This window comes from Scardinius erythrophthalmus (assembly GCF_964197995.2).
Source record: "Scardinius erythrophthalmus genome assembly, chromosome: 1".
Classification (NCBI taxonomy): Eukaryota; Metazoa; Chordata; class Actinopteri; order Cypriniformes; family Leuciscidae; genus Scardinius; species Scardinius erythrophthalmus.
Genome location: NC_138221.1, coordinates 42,196,450 through 42,216,704, shown reverse-complemented (window position 1 = coordinate 42,216,704; position 20,255 = coordinate 42,196,450). Strand labels below are relative to the sequence as shown.

Here is a 20,255-nt window from a genome sequence, read left to right as displayed (position 1 = left end):
TCACAAGAAGGCAATGTGATAACAGGATGAAGAATTAGATTTATCCCTGACATTGTGATTAACTGACTTGCTAGCGCAAAGCCGAGCTGACAAGCGGTGACTGAATGAGACACTGACAACTGCATGCATTCACTGTGAAATGCCTCATGGCCTTCAGTCACACCATATAAGAAAGCCTGGTGGGACCTTTTGCATGCTTTAAGCAAAATGTGAAAATGAAAACAGCTTACAGTATAATTCAGGGGTGTCCAATCCTGCTCCTGGACGGTCACTGTCCTGCAGGGTTCAGCTCCAACTCTAATTAAACACACCTGAAGCAGCTGAACAAGTTCTTACCAGGCATACTAGAAACTTGAAGGCAGGTGTGTTGAGGCAAGTTGGGGCTAAACTCTGCAGGACAGAGGCCCTCCAGGAGCAGGATTGGACACCCCGGTATAATCATTACAGCTGATGAACCTATAAGAAATTAGTTGATGTCAAATAATAAAGTCTAAAAAAATGCTTGTGGCCTACCCATATCTCTGACATCTTATACCTGCTCCAGACTGTGCGATTTCGGCAATCCGTGGATCTAATAAACTTGGGTAAGGCATGTATGTAGACTGTACGATGATGACACCAATTGAATCGTAGGCTATGACGCAAGTTACGGAAGAATAAAACGTCATCAGCATGCGCTACTGGTAAACAAATAGAGCAAGATGAATCACACTTTGGGAATTGTGTTTTTTATGTGCGCTGAAAAACACAGGAGGAAGCGAAAGAGGAGAATACGGATGCAGTCATGGCTTGGGAAAAGAGGCCAACTTGGCATGCCAATTTTACAAATGGAGCTTGAGGTAAGAATTGTTTTAAGTTTAAGCGCCATGTCGCGTTGATCATTTCATATTGCATTTTTAAGAAGAGAGCCTGTCAGTGGACTGTCCTCTGCATTTCCAAGAGATTGCACCTCTTCTACCTATATTATTATAAACGATATTATTATATTGCATATTATATTGTATCAATCTATACTATTATATGATTGTACTATTCACTACTCACTATTTTATTTACTATTTTTCTTTTAATGACTATATTATTTTACAATTTATGCTATATATATATACTATTTGCTGTTTTATTTATTAAACTCATCCGCAATTGTATTTTTAGGCTATCAATAATAATAATAAATAATTATAATATGCTATAGAATAAAACTGCCAACTATTGAACTATTACATCTGATATTATATTACACTTATATTTCATAAATTGAAATTGTACTGTAGTTGTACTATAAATGTTATAAATATAAACTTTTTTAGACCCCAATAAAACATTTTAATAAGTTGCCAGACACAATTAAATATAATGCTGTCCATTTAAAATAATTTTACTATAATATACAATTTCTATAAAGACAATTTATAGTTGTGGTATTAATGTTTTAACAAACATTTGTGTTAAACTGCAAGCATAATGTTAGGAGGCAACCCATACAGAAATATATTATTAAAATGAAAAGGGCCTTAAGGTAAATGCTTTAGATAAATAAGGTTTTGAGCTGCAAATTATCTTCACATTCATTTGAAATTGTCCAGTGACATCTTATGATGTGATTCAAAAGAAAAAGAAAAAGGCACAAGAGAAAATTCTAAAATGATGGTGTAGAAGACAGAAAAAGCCATTTTCAAACATTAAATTATATTACATTTGGGATGTATCCACAATTATTAAAGAAAAATAAACTAAATCTATGCTTGACAAGCCTGAGTTTTCACAATTCCTATACTTACAATGAATTATTTTCAAGTTCTAACTAAAGCGAGATTCTGAGTAATTGGAGACATAACCTTTTTCGTACTCTCTGCAGATCATAAACTGCTGAAATCAGCTGAGAAATGTAAACTTTATTGCTCTTTTTGCAAAGTTTGTTAATTTGACTGATTTTACTGTATTTTTTATCAAATACAAATACAGCCTTGGTGAGCATAAGAGACTGCTTCCAAAAACATTTTAAAGGAACACACTGACTTTTGGGGACTTTAGCTTATTCACCGTATCCCCCATAGTTAGATAAGTCCATACATACCCTTCTCATCTCCGTGCGTGCCGTAACTCTGTCTGACGCACCCACCGCTAGCCTAGCTTAGCACAAAGACTGGAGGTAAGCGGCTCCAGCTAGCATACTGCTCCCAATAAGTGACAAAATAACACCAACATTTTCCTATTTACATGTTGCGATTTGTATAGTCACAGCGTGTACAAATAACAAGGTCATATGAGACACTTCTAACCGTATATATACTGGGAACTATATTCTCAGAAGGCGAAGCGCTGCTACTTGGGCGGAGTGATTTGCTCACAGCACCTGAGAAACCCTGTGGTGAGGAGCAGAGAGTTCGCTCAGAGTTGGAGTAAATCACTCCGTAGAAGTAGCAGCGCTTCGCCTTCTGAGAATATAAAACAAATTTGGAATAGGGTTAACCTCTAACATACAGCATTGCATAGTCTTATTTTCCATCGGGTTATGGGGTTACGTAGGAAAATGCATAGAGCTGCATTAAGTGTCCGAGTCGGATCATGTTAAGTTCAAATAAATATTGTAAAAGCCTCTCACATGTTTTCACAATATAAAGGAACGTGTCCTTACCTTACCTTGATCTTAGTGCCTACTAACCCTAAAGTAAATCTGCCATTGAGTTTCTGTTTGCTAAGGATGCAAAGGACAAATCAGATTGTTGGCAGTAATGCAACACAAATCCAATGTTTGAATTTGTGCTTACAACAGCCCCTGATCCCCTCTGAGTCCACAAAGCACAGGCATTAGGTCCATGGGGTCCATGGCACCAGCCGGCTAAGCATTAGGGGTTAGATTGGGTTTAGCAGGGCTGTCAGTCCTGGGCAAGAAATGGATAGCATGGGGAGGAAAAAACATAGGGAAACATATAAACGCAATCCACTGTACGTTTTCATGCTCAAAACATTAGAGATCAATATATAGATGGGCAGGAGTTAGATTTAGGCAATGTCCCAACAGTTCCTGAGAGATACTGTGAACATGTGGTCAGGCCAAAATAAACAACAAACCCTGGGTTACACAGTAAACATCAGATTCACAGCCAACATGTTCCTTCACCTATTATATACTGTAGCGCTCCTTCAAACCCCACAGAAACACAAGCAGATTATTCTTAATGAAAAGTAACTAAATATGCTGAGGCCATTTAAAATTGCAATATTATTTCCCAAAGAGAATTTTCTCCCAAAGAGAAACTATTTTTGAAATAATAATTCTTGATTTTGGTGGCAACATTAAGCTTGAGCAGATCAATTTACACAAAATACAACTATAAACAAACTATAAAAACATAGGTGTATTTAATGGAGAAATATTTTCTCATTTTACACCAAGAAATTAAAAGGTTTTGATAAATGCATGAGATGAAGACTTTTTTTTTTTTTACTGGAGCCAGTCACCTCAAGGAGCAAACACATTGAGATCACATGACCAGCTGAACGCTATCACTTCTCTGTAATACTCAACATAAACCATCACTGCATGAATTAATAGTTATACACTCACCAAAAGGATTATTAGGAACACCATACTAATACTGTGTTTGACCCCCTTTCGCCTTCAGAACTGCCTTAATTCTACGTGGCATTGATTCAACAAGGTGCTGAAAGCATTCTTTAGAAATGTTGGCCCATATTGATAGGATAGCATCTTGCAGTTGATGGAGATTTGTGGGATGCACATCCAGGGCACGAAGCTCCCGTTCCACCACATCCCAAAGATGCTCTATGGGTTGAGATCTGGTGACTGTGGGGGCCATTTTAGTACAGTGAACTCATTGTCATGTTCAAGAAACCAATTTGAAATGATTCGAGCTTTGTGACATGGTGCATTATCCTGCTGGAAGTAGCCATCAGAGGATGGGTACATGGTGGTCATAAAGGGATGGACATGGTCAGAAACAATGCTCAGGTAGGCCGTGGCATTTAAACAATGCCCAGTTGGCACTAAGGGGCCTAAAGTGTGCCAAGAAAACATCCCCCACACCATTACACCACCACCACCAGCCTGCACAGTGGTAACAAGGCATGATGGATCCATGTTCTCATTCTGTTTACGCCAATTTCTGACTCTACCATCTGAATGTCTCAACAGAAATCGAGACTCATCAGACCAAGAAACATTTTTCCAGTCTTCAACTGTCCAATTTTGGTGAGCTCGTGCAATTTGTAGCCTCTTTTTCCTATTTGTAGTGGAGATGAGTGGTACCCGGTGGGGTCTTCTGCTGTTGTAGCCCATCCGCCTCAAGGTTGTGCATGTTGTGGCTTCACAAATGCTTTGCTGCATACCTCGGTTGTAACGAGTGGTTATTTCAGTCAAAGTTGCTCTTCTATCAGCTTGAATCAGTCGGCCCATTCTCCTCTGACCTCTTAAATCAAAAAGGCATTTTCGCCCACAGGACTGCCGCATACTGGATGTGTTTCCCTTTTCACACCATTCTTTGTAAACCCTAGAAACGGTTGTGCGTGAAAATCCCAGTAACTGAGCAGATTGTGAAATACTCAGAACGGCCCGTCTGGCACCAACAACCATGCCACGCTCAAAATTGCTTAAATTTCTTTCCCATTCTGACATTCAGTTTGGAGTTCAAGAGATTGTCTTGACCAGGACCACACCCCTAAATGCATTGAAGCAACTGCCATGTGATTGGTTGATTAGATAATTGCATTAATGAGAAATTGAACAGGTGTTCCTAATAATCCTTTAGGTGAGTGTATATTGCAAAGCTTTATCAGTTTGATATTTACTGAATAATAAAGATCATTCCTTCTTAAATTCAAAAGTGCCATAATGTTCTTCATCTTTCATTTGAAAGTGGAGATAATCTTGGTGGTGAAAGTTCACACTAACTGGTTCATTTTGGTGTTTACAGAATTAAAGAGAAGGATACTGTACTGTAATAAAAATAAAATATCATAGCAGTTCTCTGCAGAGAACTTGATGCCACACAAACCAACACGGATACACAAGGGGACACACTGAGTTCACTTCACTTTAAGCAGCGTGGTAAACATCCAGGTTGGTTTTCAGTGCATTTGTGACCCCTGTTATATCTGTCTTAAAAACATTGTAGCTTTTCTTATAACAAGCTACTTTTTCAGACAAGTATAGTGCTACAAAGCTGTTTTTATATCATATTATATTGTGCACACTGTTCTACAGCCGAGCAAACTGAGGTAACAATCAAACGTGTGCTCCTAAACTGTCCTCTCTCTCTCTCATTTGAAAGATCTGGAAAGTCTAATTCATTTTAGTGAATGGGTTCATTTGTAAAGTTCAAATAAATGAACCATTCGAAAAGAAATGATTCCCCAATTCAAGCCTTTTTATAAAACACATGCCTGTCACCCAAAAAAGTACTGCAGGTGTAAACAATAGTGTCCAAGTATAAGTAAAGCCATCCGTTCACATTATTTGAACTTAAGTGAATGATGTATGCTCTCAAACTACTTAAATACTACACAGATTAGTGTACATATAGTAGCAGAAGTGGAATGGCTGTGAACTCAAACAACTGGAGATGAGTTACTCATAATGAATAAGTACTCCATGCGTTTCTATACGTGTTTGTGTTTGCATTAATCACTATAAGGCTATACTTTGTCTCCAAGGAGCTCAAGGTGTGGCGCTATCCTAAGTATAACAGCACATAGTTATGTTGCCAACTTAACAGACACATGTCACACTATAGCAGAAAGACAAACACATAGTTGTGAGGGAAAACAGGGAGGTGAGGGCATGACAAACACATAAATCACCCTGCTGGAATATATATATACGCGATCTTCCTATTTCACATTTACATGCAGACTCGCACACAGTCACGCAGGATCAACAATGTGAATGAGGTGACTGAGGGGGCAGAGGGAGGCCAGTGGAACACGATCTGCTTCGATCTCCTGGTTACAGTGCTTTTGCTGTAATGCGTAATGGCTTTTTGGGGAGACGCAGGGGTCACGGTCCGACCCTGGGGACATTTCCACTGCACCTGTGCCGCTCTTTACACAAGCTGCCATTCTATACAGCCATTGACACTTCATACACTCATGGCTCACAGCACGGCACGTGCATTCAACATAGCAAAGCATTCTGGGAAAGCCTTTCCGGGAAAAGAGGGGTTTGTGTTTTTGTGTCGACCGAATGTACACTGCACAAAGAAGCAGATATGAAGTATACAAGGAAAATTATGTCATCTGTTGGCAGTCTCACAGAACTGTCTGATACTGATATTTCAACGCCATCTGTGTGCAGTGAAATCAAGAAATATGATATTTTTTTCTACATCAGGCATATGCTCTGATCATGCCATCTGAGAGGGTTTTGTAGCCACAGAGGTCAGAGGATAAAAGAAAGAACAGAGCAGTCAAGAACAGTGATTTGAGCCCTCAGATGTGACTCACAGCAAATGACCGATTTATCATGGTTGCCCATCAGTCAATAGCGAATGTTTGATATTAGTCACACTTAATAATAGATGGCTTGATAGTAATACATAAGTTTGATTTTATTTATGTTGTGATGTGGAGGAATGATGGAAATGTTATTTCATTGACACAATTACAAAATCAAGTTTTACATTACAGTTCAAATTTTTAAATGTTTCTGAAAAAAGGTCTCTTATGCTCACCAAGACTGCATTTATTTGTTCAAATATTACAATTTAAAATATTTGTTTGCTCCTGTGATGCAAAGCTTAAGTTTCAGCAGCCCATATACTCCAGTCTTCAGTGTCACGTGATCCTTCAGAAATCATTAATTTGGTGCTTAATTTTATTTTTATTGTTTTGGAAACTGTCGCAATTTTTTTCAGGGTTATTTAATGAGTAGAATTATCAAAAGAACAGCAATTATTTTAAATATAAATATTTTTGTAACATTAAAAATGTCTTACTGACCCCAACCTTTTGAATGGTAGTGTAATTCTCACTAAAAAGAGGTAATCAAGACAACCTCAACAACCTCAAACCCTGCAAAGGGTGTCCAAAAGGCCCAGTTCAGTGCGGCCAGTTTTGTTGCTATCATCCATCACACAGCCTGTTCACACTTCTTCCATCTGGAAAATGTTTAGAGAGCATTCATGCCAAAATACTTTACATCACTAAACAAGCTGCCAAACTACTACATCCTGTCTGGACTACATTCCCTTTTCCCTTCAACGGTTTAATCTGAAATACAATAGAACTATAGACTTTACACTCACATCTAGGGATTCACCCGGATGCACAAAGCAGATTTTGTGTCATTTGAATTATTTTGCAGAACACAAAATTCTCTTTGCAACCACTTCCTTCCTCCAGTGACAGTCAAACTGGTTTCTGCTTTACCAACACAGATACCAACTGACAACAAGTGGGTGCTACAGTATGTGTTGTGATCAAATAAAGCATGAATTCCCAGGAACAGTTATATCAAATGACAAGAGATGAAGGTTTTGAAATTAAACCTGAAATCTGTTTACAAAGTGAACTGAGTGACTAGCATAATCACACAAATTTTAGATCTATCTACATAATGAGAACTTAAGTGAACTTAAGTTAAATGACCAAGGATGTTTTTCTGTTTTTCAAAAATTACCTAAATAAGACAGCCATTCTTCATTATTAAATGTCTGATGAGGAATATGAGAAATCATTCTAGAACATATTTATTTAGATTTATAGATCAGCTTAGATTTTTAATGCTCTAAAAAGTAATTCAGGGGACAACCTCCTGTTACCACAACTTAAATAAAATGCATGATCACAAGTTTAAATGTATTATTAATTGATTTAATTAAACCTTTTAGGTTGCAAACATTATTTTGTTGAGTTCAGTTGACATAATAATGTTGATCATTACATTAACTTAATATTGTGTGTAATTTAAACTCTGTGTTAATGGATTGTAGATTGTAGTTGTAACTTAATGAAATTGTCTTGATAACTTGGGTAATGGGTTTCTAGTTCAGCACGCGTTGCATAGGATCTGGATAAGGAGAGTAAATGTTGAAATTAAGTGTTATTTTATGTTTTAGGGAAGGGAAAGACCTGTTATTGTTTAATGCTGTTATGTTTTATTAGAAAATTTTAAATTAAAAGAGTTGTGCTGAAGAGATACATTGATACACTACATATAAGCAATGACTGCGCTAATGCTAGTGACAAGTTATTGTTTATTAAAATGACATGCTAATAAGTTACATTTAGCATGTGCTATGATAGCTCAAAAAAATGTTTTAGAGTATTGTCTATCTACTTTACCACTTATACCATAAGTGCTTTATCCCATAAAACACAGCAGCCTCACATCTTTGATATCTCATGACTGATTAAAGTTCACAGTGCACTTATTTCCACAACGTGGATCATCACCCATTACCACCATCACTTTTTCATAAATTTGCTAGGAATGTCATCACATCTTATTCGCATGAAATTTTGACCTTTGAAGCTGTTAAAGGTGTTGGGCTGCTGGTGCTCTTGTTCTCATTGTGGTATACAATAACACTGTACAAAATAAAGTTGTCATTCTTACATGAAAGCACTGTTCTTTTGAACTTAAAAAAAATCACTGTGTCCATAAAAATATTTAGCAGCACAACTGTTTTCAACATTGATGATAATGTGTCTTGAGCAGCAAATCATCATATTAGACTGATTTCAGAAGGATCATGTGACTGAAGACTGGAGTAATGATGCTGAAAATTCAGCTTTGACACAACAGGAATATCTGTCACTGACTTCCATTACAAAGTCTAGTGATGACCGACCGATGGTGTCTGGGTGGGTCTTATCATCACATTTCTTCAGAACAAAAATATGCATACTACATATATACAGTGATGGATCTGAGAGAAAGGAACTGATTACGATGACTTCACTCACAGCGCAGTGGTTGTGAACAAAACAAAGGCTTTTCAGTGAGCAGAAATCAAAATGACAATAAATTCTCACCTTCTCACAATTTGTGGTTCAATAATGCAGAAAAAATTAAGTGCATGTGTCTTTGTTTTTTGATTGGAGAAGAGCTTTGATGGGAAAATAGGTTGATCTATTGAAACAATACTGAACTTAAGAGATATACGTGTCTGAGCATTCATTACAATCGTGCAACTACCGTACAATGATTACATTAAGAAAACAAAGTAACATTGATTCAAGTGAAATTTGCCAAGACAAAAAAGTATCCATTAACAGAGGACTGCACATTCTAACAAAAGCTTTTTAATTAGAAGTCAAATGCGCTTTTCATATTCTTTCAGAGCAGCTTTACGTAAAATCATGATGTTGAAGATATAGGGTAGGCCATTTTTTATAAACCCCTTTTTTTATACTGGTTGAAACTCTCTTCACATACTGATTCGGTAATCTATAATAGAAGTGGTCTAAATATTAAAACATGTACATAATCTTCTGTGAAAATTTTAAGACCAAAACAGTTTTTGTCCAATCATTGCATTCTGTCCGAATGCAATGATAGGATGTCCTACCTGTCTGTCATCATGTATGGATGCTCGCGCAGACATCACACGTCATCAGCGTGTTCCACAAGTTGTAGACAAACTGCCGAGCGCCAAAAGCAAACCAAACGAATCAAAACAACAAGCTCATAATGCGTCCATGCCATGTCGTAACCGTAATTACAAGATCGCAATTACAAACGCATCACTTCGCTTCAGGAGGCATTTTTGGGCTTCAAATTTTGGCCTCCCATTCACTGCCATTATAAAGCTCGGAAGAGCCAGGATGTTTTTAAATATAACTCAGACTGTATTTGTCTAAAAAGAAGAATGTCATATACACCTAGGATGGCTTGAGGGTTAGTAAATAATGGGATAATTTAACATTTTAGGGTGAACTATCCCTTTAACTTCTCATCCTTCATCCGAAGGTGTAGGCTAATCCATGTCCTACATGCTTCAGGCACGTAAAGAAATGACTGCTAAGCTATAAACGATCACGGAGCTAAATCAGTTTACTCAGAAACCCGCTGCAAATAGGGAACTAAAAATAAAGTAGCCTACTGTAAATAGAACACAAACAGGGCACCATTTTGTATCGTAAGCTTTCAACGACTGCTTAAAACACGGAGAATAACTCATCCGTACATTATGTTCAGACAGTACAAGAGAGTGAAGCAGGCAAGTTCCCTCATATGACCTGCAGCGCGCTCCCGAGACGGCAGCTCTGACGTCAACATATAATGAATGCAGATCGGGACGTCAGCTGCGCTCTTATGCAACTGAACTATTTAACTACCTCGCTCGTTCTTACAAGCGCACAGTGTGCAGGACACCCAAATACAAGACACGGCGTCCCACGGGTCACATCGGCCCAAGAGTAGCGCTGAAAGTGTGCCTGCCTACAGTGTCCTCGGTGTCTGAAGCAGAAACCCTAGGAAGACTGGAGCTGACGGGCTGTTTATCGCATATGTTCCACAGTCTAGGTTCTTTAAGGACGCACGTTCCCATTGTGCACTGAATTATTTAGCCACTCTTGACCAAGCTTGTATGCTCGTATTCAAAGCCATGTTGCATCCGCTATGACATTTTGCCTGACTGTTTATCGCGAATCATTTCGATTGGCGATTTAATTATGCACACATTAAGAAGTCGCCATTTATTCACATTAAACCTATAGGCCTACTTGGAATCTCATTTCCTACAAATTTCCTACAATGATTTTGTAAACAAAGGGGGTAGAATGCTTACTAGGCCTAATAGTTATTAAATATGAAAATATTCACACATGTTTTATAAATATGTCTCTGTAAAACTGGATAATTCTTTTTTTTTATGGAATATTGCAGTAGTAGGCTATGTATTATAAACGATTTATCCATGCACTTCTTTTTTTTTTTTATAAATTAGCCCTCATAATATTTCATCAAAATACCCAAAATATAAAAATATTGCAAAATATAGCAAACCACAACCATCCAATCAATTCGTGATGAAGAAAGTCATGTCCCGCCCAGCCGACCTACATTTTTCTTGTTCGAGAAGCCATTTTACTCCAATAGGCATCACAATAGGAAAAAAAAGTCTATTGCCACTTCCGTTTCATGCCAACTTTAACCTTGCCCACCTGATTATTATAGTAATATAATATTTTATTATTTATTGTTGTTGTTTTCATAATTGAAGCTTAGTATTATTATTGCAATAACTGTGATTAGATTAAACAATAGATCAGTTGGCCGGCTGAGGCTTATAGCAACAATAGCCTACAAATAGTAATTCGTAATTTACATTACAATTCTAAGTTTATTTAAGTTCGAGGCAACATCATCTGCTGTGGATTATACCATGATTGCATGTTGAACTGACAGATTTCTCCAAAGGAGCCTTTAAATCCAAGCCTTGTAAAACTGCACTGCTGAATGATGAACCTCTATCAAGGTGAAAGGATTTATTTATTCCTCGCCACCCATGCATAAACTGCCAAAACTCATCAGAGGGTGAAAAGTCCACCGACATATACAAATAATATAAGTAAAATCAAGGACAAGTCATTAAACGTGCACCTTCAGTACACTGCTCTGTAAAATACTTGATTCTGATTGGTCAATCACTACAGCTCAAATATTTCTGAATAATGGCGGCTGGCTGCTCAGGGCAACACTGTACAATTGACCCCTCATCTGGTAAACCTGTTTCTTAGTACACAGCTGTGCTCCTGTTCTCAATACAGTTAATACAGGGGTAAAAATGTTATTACAATAATTTGATTACAATGAAATAGTAAATAAATAATACATCTAACAGTAGCCTAGCTACTATAAGGAGTAGAAAAAAATAAACACAATAGTGTAACTTAATAGAAACTAAATATTTTTCAAATCAGTTTTTACATATTTAGTAATATACATTTTTCACATTATAAATTAGATTTGTATACAACAAACTATATTGATGCCTTTAAAAAAACATTCAGGAGGAGGTCCCTCTCACGAGGATGATCATATTTAAGGGTCCTTTGCATTTAAAAGATCTTAAGTTAAAGGGATAGTTCACCAAAAAATGAAAATTCTGTCATAATTTACTCACCCTCAAGTTGTTTCAAACATTCATGCATTCATTTCTTCTGCTGAACACACAAGAAGATATTTTGAAGAATATGGTTACCAAAGACCTTTGTCTTCCGTATGGGAAAAAAAATCAACTGTTTGGTTCTTCAAAATATCTTATTTTGTTTAGCAGAAGAAAGAAACTCATACAGGTTTGAAACAACATGAGGGTGAGTAAATGATGACAGAATTTTTTTTTTTTTTTTTAGGTGGGGTGGGTAGGGGTTAACTATCTATTTAATAAAACCATTTTAACTTCATTCAATATTCCACGTCCATACATGTATTGTAGGCCTATTTGTAAGGTTGTGCAGTCTTAGACGTCGCAAAATAAAGCACTTTAGAGTGATACAAAAGTCTTAGGCTACTGGTAATGATCTTAACTGTAGCCTGTATCAACTCTCACGAATTAAATGTTTCTACATGACACCTGGGAGGTGAACAACAACTCGCGCGCCGGCGCCAATCCTCTCGAGTGCAATCAACTGTACATTTCATAATGGTTCAATTCACGTCTCTGTTTTCAAGCCACAAGAACCGGAACTAGTTAACTAGTTGTTTTTTGTGTGTGTGCTAAACCGAACTTTGTAAGTAGCACTCACTTGGTTGGTGTCCTCTAATGCCGCGTGCAAAGTGCAGAGCCTTAAAACATACGCGGCAGCGCGACGACGGCGCAGATGTTTGACAGCTCTGCGCTTTCGCGCGCACCATAAGCGGACACCTCTGAAGTGAGAAGCTCAACACGACAGCTGACCAGAGGACAGCAGGACAATTACTCACCAACTTCCTTAGGAATAAAGACAGCCTGCTTCCAAAAAAAGCGAAATGGTACACTGAAGTCCCACCAGGCTCCTAACTAGCGGTCTCCGTCGCGAATCGCTGTTCAGCGTGAACATACGCTTGTAAACCGCTAGGAACTAGTTAAAATAATAGCCTTATTCGGAATATATCCGCTTAGAAGCAGTTAGTAGATAATTTGTTTGGTGTAAAAACGATTATGTTTCGGCTGCCACGACAGGAAAATGCACGAGCTTTACTATAATCGCTCCGCCCCCTTTACTGTAAGGAAGAGCTGATAGTATAGAAGTATGTGATTGTATCAAATGCTGCTCTCTACAGGTTCACAACAGCTTAAACCTTTTAACCCTATGTGAGATGGATGACCCTGTGTTTGAAAGTACTTCCTGAGACAGCTGTGTGGTTGCCAGTGCCTACAGAATTGCAGCATGCTAATTCAAACCTCTTTTGCTGTAGGTATTGCCAATAAAGAGATTTTTATTTTTTATTTTATTTTTCAGAGAGGACTTACATTTTCCTCTTCTGTGATCAAAAGACAAACATTTAAATTTAACACCTGTGATGTGAACCTTATTTTTTGGAGTTTTAAAAAAATAGCCTACATACAGGCTAAGTATTCAAAAACACACTGTAAATAATATTTGTACAAAAAAAATTTGTTTAAGAGCCTGAATTAAACATTATTTTATTATTTAATGTCGAAAATGATGAGAGGGGTAAAAAATAAAATAAACGTCCATTTTTTTTCAATGACTTTTTTTCACATATTAAATTATTTAATATTATATCGCTGCTTATGGCTTACTACTCGTAGTAATAGGCTAGTAAATAATAATAAAATGTTATGCCAAATTTATTTCTTTAAAAATAATTTAATAATAATTTAAGTTAGTGTGTTTGACCTTTTTGAAATGGTATTTTGTGCAGGTCAAATTGAGCAACCTTAGAAAAACATCTTGATATTCATGGCTCAAAATATAATGATCAATTAGCCTATATTTGTAAGAAATATTTCTTCAAATATATTTGATAACCTTTTTGATAATGTGTACAATCATGTGTGCAAGTAAAATCACAAATCTAATTTAAATAAGATTTAATTTGAGTTTCTTACTTTTATCATCGCAAACATCAATTTTTGAACCATAAATAAACTACAGTATTAAATGCAATATTGACATGATCATTCTCAATATAAACATTTTAATGGCTCGAGTCCAGCAGTGATCAGTGAAGTACAGACACTAACAAAAACAACAAGGGTGTTTGGTTAATTGTTTTCGGTCTCATTGGTGTTTTCACAGGTCGTTGAAATGGTGTCATCCCCATTATTAATCAGGGCATGGGAAGAGAGGGTTGAGATGGAGGGCAAGTGCTCATACACTGCAGAGTGATTCTGTGTGTAATACTGATGTGCTTTCTTATGGATTTGGATTGATGGTTTTCAACCATTTGAAGGTGTAAATGTTTTCATTCCTTTAGTTTTAAATTCATATATATATATATATATATATATATAAATGCTTGATTATTATTATTTCTTAAAACATTTTAATATATGAAGAGTTCAGATGCAAAAGCCTCTAAGTGCCATCTGAAATTTTCTTCTAGAATGATCATTTTTATCAAGCTTGTATATTTTAGTTCAGTAATTTCACTTAAATGGCAATGAAAATGATCTATGAATTGTCATTTAAGTGAAATTACTGAACTTAAATATACGAGCTTGATAAAAATGATCATTCTAGAAGAGATTTTCAGATGGCACTTAGAGGCTTTTGCATCTGAACTCTTCATATTATTATACAAATGACATGTTGTCCAACAAATAAATGTCTGTGTGGTGTAAACAACATGTAGAAGTCATATTGTTGTCATGTGAAAACCATAAACCAGACAGAATTAACCCTGCTGGCTGTTACGCAGTGCCGACACAGTTCTATATGGAAACTGTAGCATATAGTTCATTCATATTAATAATGACAACAGGCAGCATAAATCAATAGCAGAATAAATACATCTGTCCCACTGTTTCACTCTGAATTGTCGCATAGAGTTCATGCTTTTGGAGAACCAGTCGCAGTGGATTTGCTTATTTGAAACCCATAGCTTTAATGAATCTTTGGGGACATGGTATTGCACGGCTGATTTACTCTCACTGCAGTGAGCCGGCTGACCATTCCCTTCTCTGTCAGTCTCTCCTTTAAGAATCCCTGCTCACTGTGTGCCAATGTAGAGGAACGGCAGAGTTCTTAGTGAATTGGGCTGTGGGGTATTGGTTTGTACATTAATTCACAGTGAGAATGAGACCACCAGTGCTTTATTTCAGTCAGAACTTATTTTCCCTGCTGGCTTTAAAAATTGCGGCTGAACTCCATTGTGCTGAAAACTCTCCAGGATAAAGACTGTTCAGATATTGTCTCTTTGCAGTCATATTACAATGAAAACCTAATAGGGCCAGTGTGTGAAACATCACTTTATTTAAAAAGACTTTTCTCTGTTAATACTCTCTTGAACTGGTTGCTTTGTTCTGTCTGAAGAATGATTGCTCTTCCTCTGAAGGTGAATCTGATTCATTCAGTGAATCTAAAATGCGTCATGTACAGCTGCTGCAAATGTGCGTTGTGCTGTATGATGATTCATATGAGAGTTTATAAGTGATTAAAATCTGGGTTTGTAGGCACATGTTTCATTATAGACTAGAAATGAAGGCTGAAAGATGCACAATACTGTGCATGTCTTTATTCATTTCTTAGTGTTTATTAATATACCACACAATGTAAAAATTACCTTTATGCATTTTAGCAAACACATTTATCCAAAGTGACTTGCATTATTTGTAAAATACAATGTCAGGTTTATTTGACAACTAGATGTGATGTGATGTGAGGGGTGGTCACCATGCAAGTAAAATTGACTATTTTTATTTTTTATGGAATATTGCAGTATTTCTTAAAATAAATGTGTCTGTGCATATCTTTTTTATTATTATTAATGTACCCTCATCATCTTTAATAAAAATAACACCCCCTCCCTCTTACAGCGACTTCTCTTCTCTGATCACGTGTTTACTGGCATGAGGGCGGGGCAACCTGTCACTCACATGACATCACAGCAATAGCAAAACCACAACAATCCAATGATCCAATCAACAACACTTTCAAAATCAACTTGCTTAGACAGTTTTTATGTAGTCCAAATTCAATTTGGAACTTTATTCCTAATCACTTCTTTTCCAAATTATGTGGTCTCCCTTTCCTATTGGTCTGCAATTGGTCTATTAGACCTATTGGTCTTTTTACTGGTCTTTTTATTATAAGACCTATTGGTCTTCCTATTGCTAGAGTCCCTTACAATTTATCTAAGTTCCATAAGCAAGCATTACTTGCATGGTCGTTAATCTTTAAACACAACTTTTCCCCTCATCGATACTTCATTCGGAACAATCAAAATATTGTATATAAGAAGAAGTCTTTGTTTTTTAGTAATTGGTTTGAGTAAAATATTTGGACTGTTTCCCAGTTACTCAATTCAGAAGGTTTTATTTTAAATTATGAAGAATTTTTATGTAAATTGAATTTCCCAGTAACTCCCAAGGAATTTTCCATTGTAATGGACGCAATCCCTAAAGGAGCTGTTATGCTTCTAAAGGACTCTGTTAGATCATCGAACACTTTTCCTAATTCTGTAGACCCATTTGAACTCCCAATAGGAAAACTGTGCTTTTTGTCAAATCCTTTATCACGTAGCCTAATAATAGAATTAGATCTCTCTTTCAAAAGGAGCTTGTAACAATTCCATATGTGGCCTCGTATTGGAAGAATTTGTTTGATCATATTGATTGGAAAAAAGTATGGACTCTGCCTTTGAAATACATAATAACTAACAAGGTTAGAGAAGTTTCATTTAAATTATTACACAAATTTTACCTTGCTAAAGCTTTTTTGAAAAGGTTTAAATCAGATATAAACACAAGTTGCTCTTTTTGTGGTGCCCCTGATGAAACTGCTCTTCATATCTTCTGGGATTGTCCTCACACACAGTTATTTTGGGTTGAATTTTCTAATTTTATTAAGTGCAATGTGCTTCCGGATTTCGCTTTGCTTTTTAAGGATGTACTGTTTGGTTTCTTTAATATACAAAAAGCTAAATTTAATGAGTATTTTATTATTAATCTATTATTGTTCCTTGCGAAATTTCACATTCACCGTAGTAAATTCACTCAGCAGAATCCCTTATTCATTGTTTTTAGAAGAGAGGTCCAACAATACATCCAAAGCATTTCGTCATCTAAGAATCTTAAAGCTCTTAAGACAATAAAATGGTTTCAACTTTTTAATTTATTTCATTAAAGCTTTCTGTTCTGTTTTTTATTTGATTTTTTATAAGCATACAGTATGTACACAGGCTATATGTATGTATGTAGGCTATATATGTATATATATATATGCTGCTTTGCTTTTTTTATTCCATTGTATGTAATTTGTAAAAAAAATTCTATGTAAGTTATATATTTGAAACATTGGCATTAAAAAAAAAATAAAAAATAAAAAAATCCAATGCTCCAATCAATTCCCGATGGACAAAATCAAGTCCCACCCTTCACTTTTCCTTGTTCGAGAAGACGTTTCACTCAGATATATGTCACAATAGGGATGAAAAGACCATCGCAACTTCCGTCTCATGCCAAATTGAAGTGATGGTCTCAGCAGATCAGGTGGAGGATGTCAGCTCATTCCGCCACAAAGAACCCGAGAGGCTGAAAGTTTTGGAGAGTGACTTTACTTAGTGCCTGATTGTGACGGAACAATAAGGCGACACTCATTCAGTTTATAGTGCATAAAATGTGCTGTTCAGCAGTGCAGGAGCTGTATGTCTGAAATCCTCTCCATTCTGTAGATGAGGCAGGCACTCAACTGTCTGAAGTTTATAATACACAGGTTCACCACACACTGACTGTTTTCTACTTGGTCACCTGGTCTGCAGAACATGATGCAGAAATAAAATAACATGGCGTTTAGGAATGATATTGGCGTAAAGCCTCATTAGACAACAATGAAAACCCAACAAGACCTAATAATTAGTATTAGCCCAAACTGTGTTGCATCCAGTGATCAGTGGTTGCTTCTCAAAGCTCAGTCAAGTCATTTCCAAATCTTTAAGAATAGTAAAGAGATTATAGATTTATTTAATATATGACTGTATGGACAAACATAAGGCGAACAACCGATTAGTTTCGATGAAGTGCTCTTATCTGATATGATCTGGTGGTGAACTGGGTGCTGAAGACAACATTCTCAATGTTTCTCTGGGCCTCCCACCAGCAGGGAAATGAAGGCTGAAGTAGAACATCTGGGGATTATGCAGAAGAAGAGGACTGGAGTGCGGATCAGAGAAATGGGGAGGTCTCTGTCATAATAACCATGCGAAATCCTATTCCCACTGATCCCATAAAAGCACATATCAAAGTCATCACCGCAGGGCAAGGGCACAGGCACATGAAAGTGTTAGACACACTTCTGAAGAGGGTGGTGTGTGTAGTGTGTGTGTGTGTAGTGTGTGTACGTGTGTGTGTTGTAAAGTCATCTGCATGCTTCAGAACTATATGCTATTATAACAAAGCTATTTCCATTTCTTACTGTCAAAAATATGATTTTCATTAATATTAATATATGCAAAGAAGTGATGATGGTTTGCTCTCCTTAACAGTGAGAAGCTAAAATCCAAATGATGGAATTTTTTTAGTTCTAATGATGTTATGTAATGTATATCATCGAGCCGGTCATTATCTTAAAATAAACTAAATTCAATTAACATTTAAGTTTTTTTTTTATATATAATCCATTAAAACTTACAAAATAGTTTTTAAGTCCTCTGAGGTCACATTATGATAAATAAACTGAGACTAAAGATGGCAGTTGCGTTTGTATGAAACATGGTATGATACAAGAAAGTAGTGCCGGTTGCAGTTACCCGGATGAGCAGACTGATCAGGAGACCATGAATATATTAGGAAACATCTGACCACTGAATGTTGCGATTGAGTTGACCAATTAGAATCGAGCATTCCAGAGAGCGAAAAAAAAAAAAACCCTTTTCCTTTTTCTGTTTAAATGCCACATATCAGAGTTGAAAAAACCCACTTCAATACACATTTGTACTTGAAGTAAAATTGAATTGAAGTAAACATTAAATCAAGGACAGCCTTTCAGGACAAGTTCTCCCACTTAATCTCTTGACATGGACAGCTGCAAATGTTTCACCCTTCTTTAGAAATGCTTGCTTGTCTTTAAAATACTTGTTCAGTTATTTCATTACACATGCTATTCTTTTGCTCATGCTTATAAAGCTGAATGTATTTCCTCATATTGCTCGAATCAGCTAGATAATAATGCGCACACTTCATTGTGAAACTCTGATGGAGGTTCAAAGACCTTCAAACACAAGCAACAAGAGATTTGTATGTCAGGAGTACAGCGATTCAGCTGTGTGCGTATGTGCATCTGTCTTTGGTCTTGTTCTCACATGCTCAATGCTTAACTCCTTATCTCAACCTAGTCTTTAATTATGCAAGGTTTACATGTGGTTTACGCTAAAGAACATTCAAGATTTACACTACAGAGGCACAGCTGATAACAGCTATAGAAATCTGAAACTGACCTGTATTTTGCTATCGCTGATAAAAATACTTTAGCTTCAAACCTGCTTGTAGAGCTCAAAGAAATGATTGTATTAAGACACAGATCTGTGGAAGACTACAAAAAAATCTGCTGTATTGAAGGATCACAGAAGCATGTAGCTTCCATAATCTTTAATGGAAGAAGTTTGGAACAACCTGGACTCTTCCTAGAGCTGGTCAAACTGAGCAATCGATGGAGAACGGCCTTGGTCAGAGTGGTGACTAAGAAGCTGATGGTTGAGCTCCATGATCACATACGGAGACAGGACAAACTTACAGAAGGACAAACATCACCCCAACACTCCACTGATCTGGGCTTTATGGCAGAGTGGCCAGACTCAACTCTCTCCTCAGTGGAGACACATGAAAACCCACTTGGAATTTACAAAAAAGCACCTAAAGTACTCTCTCGGACTGTGAGAAACAATATCCTCCGGTCTGATGAAGCTCAGTTCCAAACATCATGTATGGAGGAAACCAGGCACTGCTCATCACCTTCACAATAACCATCCCAGCAGTAAAGTGTGGTGTTTTTCAGTGACAGAGACTCTTTAGAGTAGAAGGAAAGCTCAACGCAGCAAGATATTGAGGTAGCCTTAAAGAGATTGTTCACCTAAAAATGAAATGATGTGTCATCATTTACTCACCCTCATGTTGATCTAAACC

At 36.7% G+C, this 20,255-nt stretch overlaps 1 protein-coding gene across 4 annotated transcripts in view; it reads right to left on the bottom strand.

The window, feature by feature from the left end:
- The window catches only part of thraa (thyroid hormone receptor alpha a), a 33,703-nt gene extending 20,443 nt beyond the window's left edge, over window positions 1-13,260 (bottom strand). The window contains exon 1 of one of the 4 annotated variants that reach the window (XM_081383285.1): window positions 12,893-13,260. The gene's annotated coding sequence lies outside the window, so the exon portion shown is untranslated. Of the gene's footprint in view, window positions 1-9,533; window positions 10,219-12,714; window positions 12,813-12,892 lie in introns of those variants that run through there. The other 3 variants (XM_081383289.1, XM_081383286.1, XM_081383287.1) reach the window with 3 other exon arrangements.
- Between the last annotated feature and the right edge of the window lie 6,995 nt (window positions 13,261-20,255).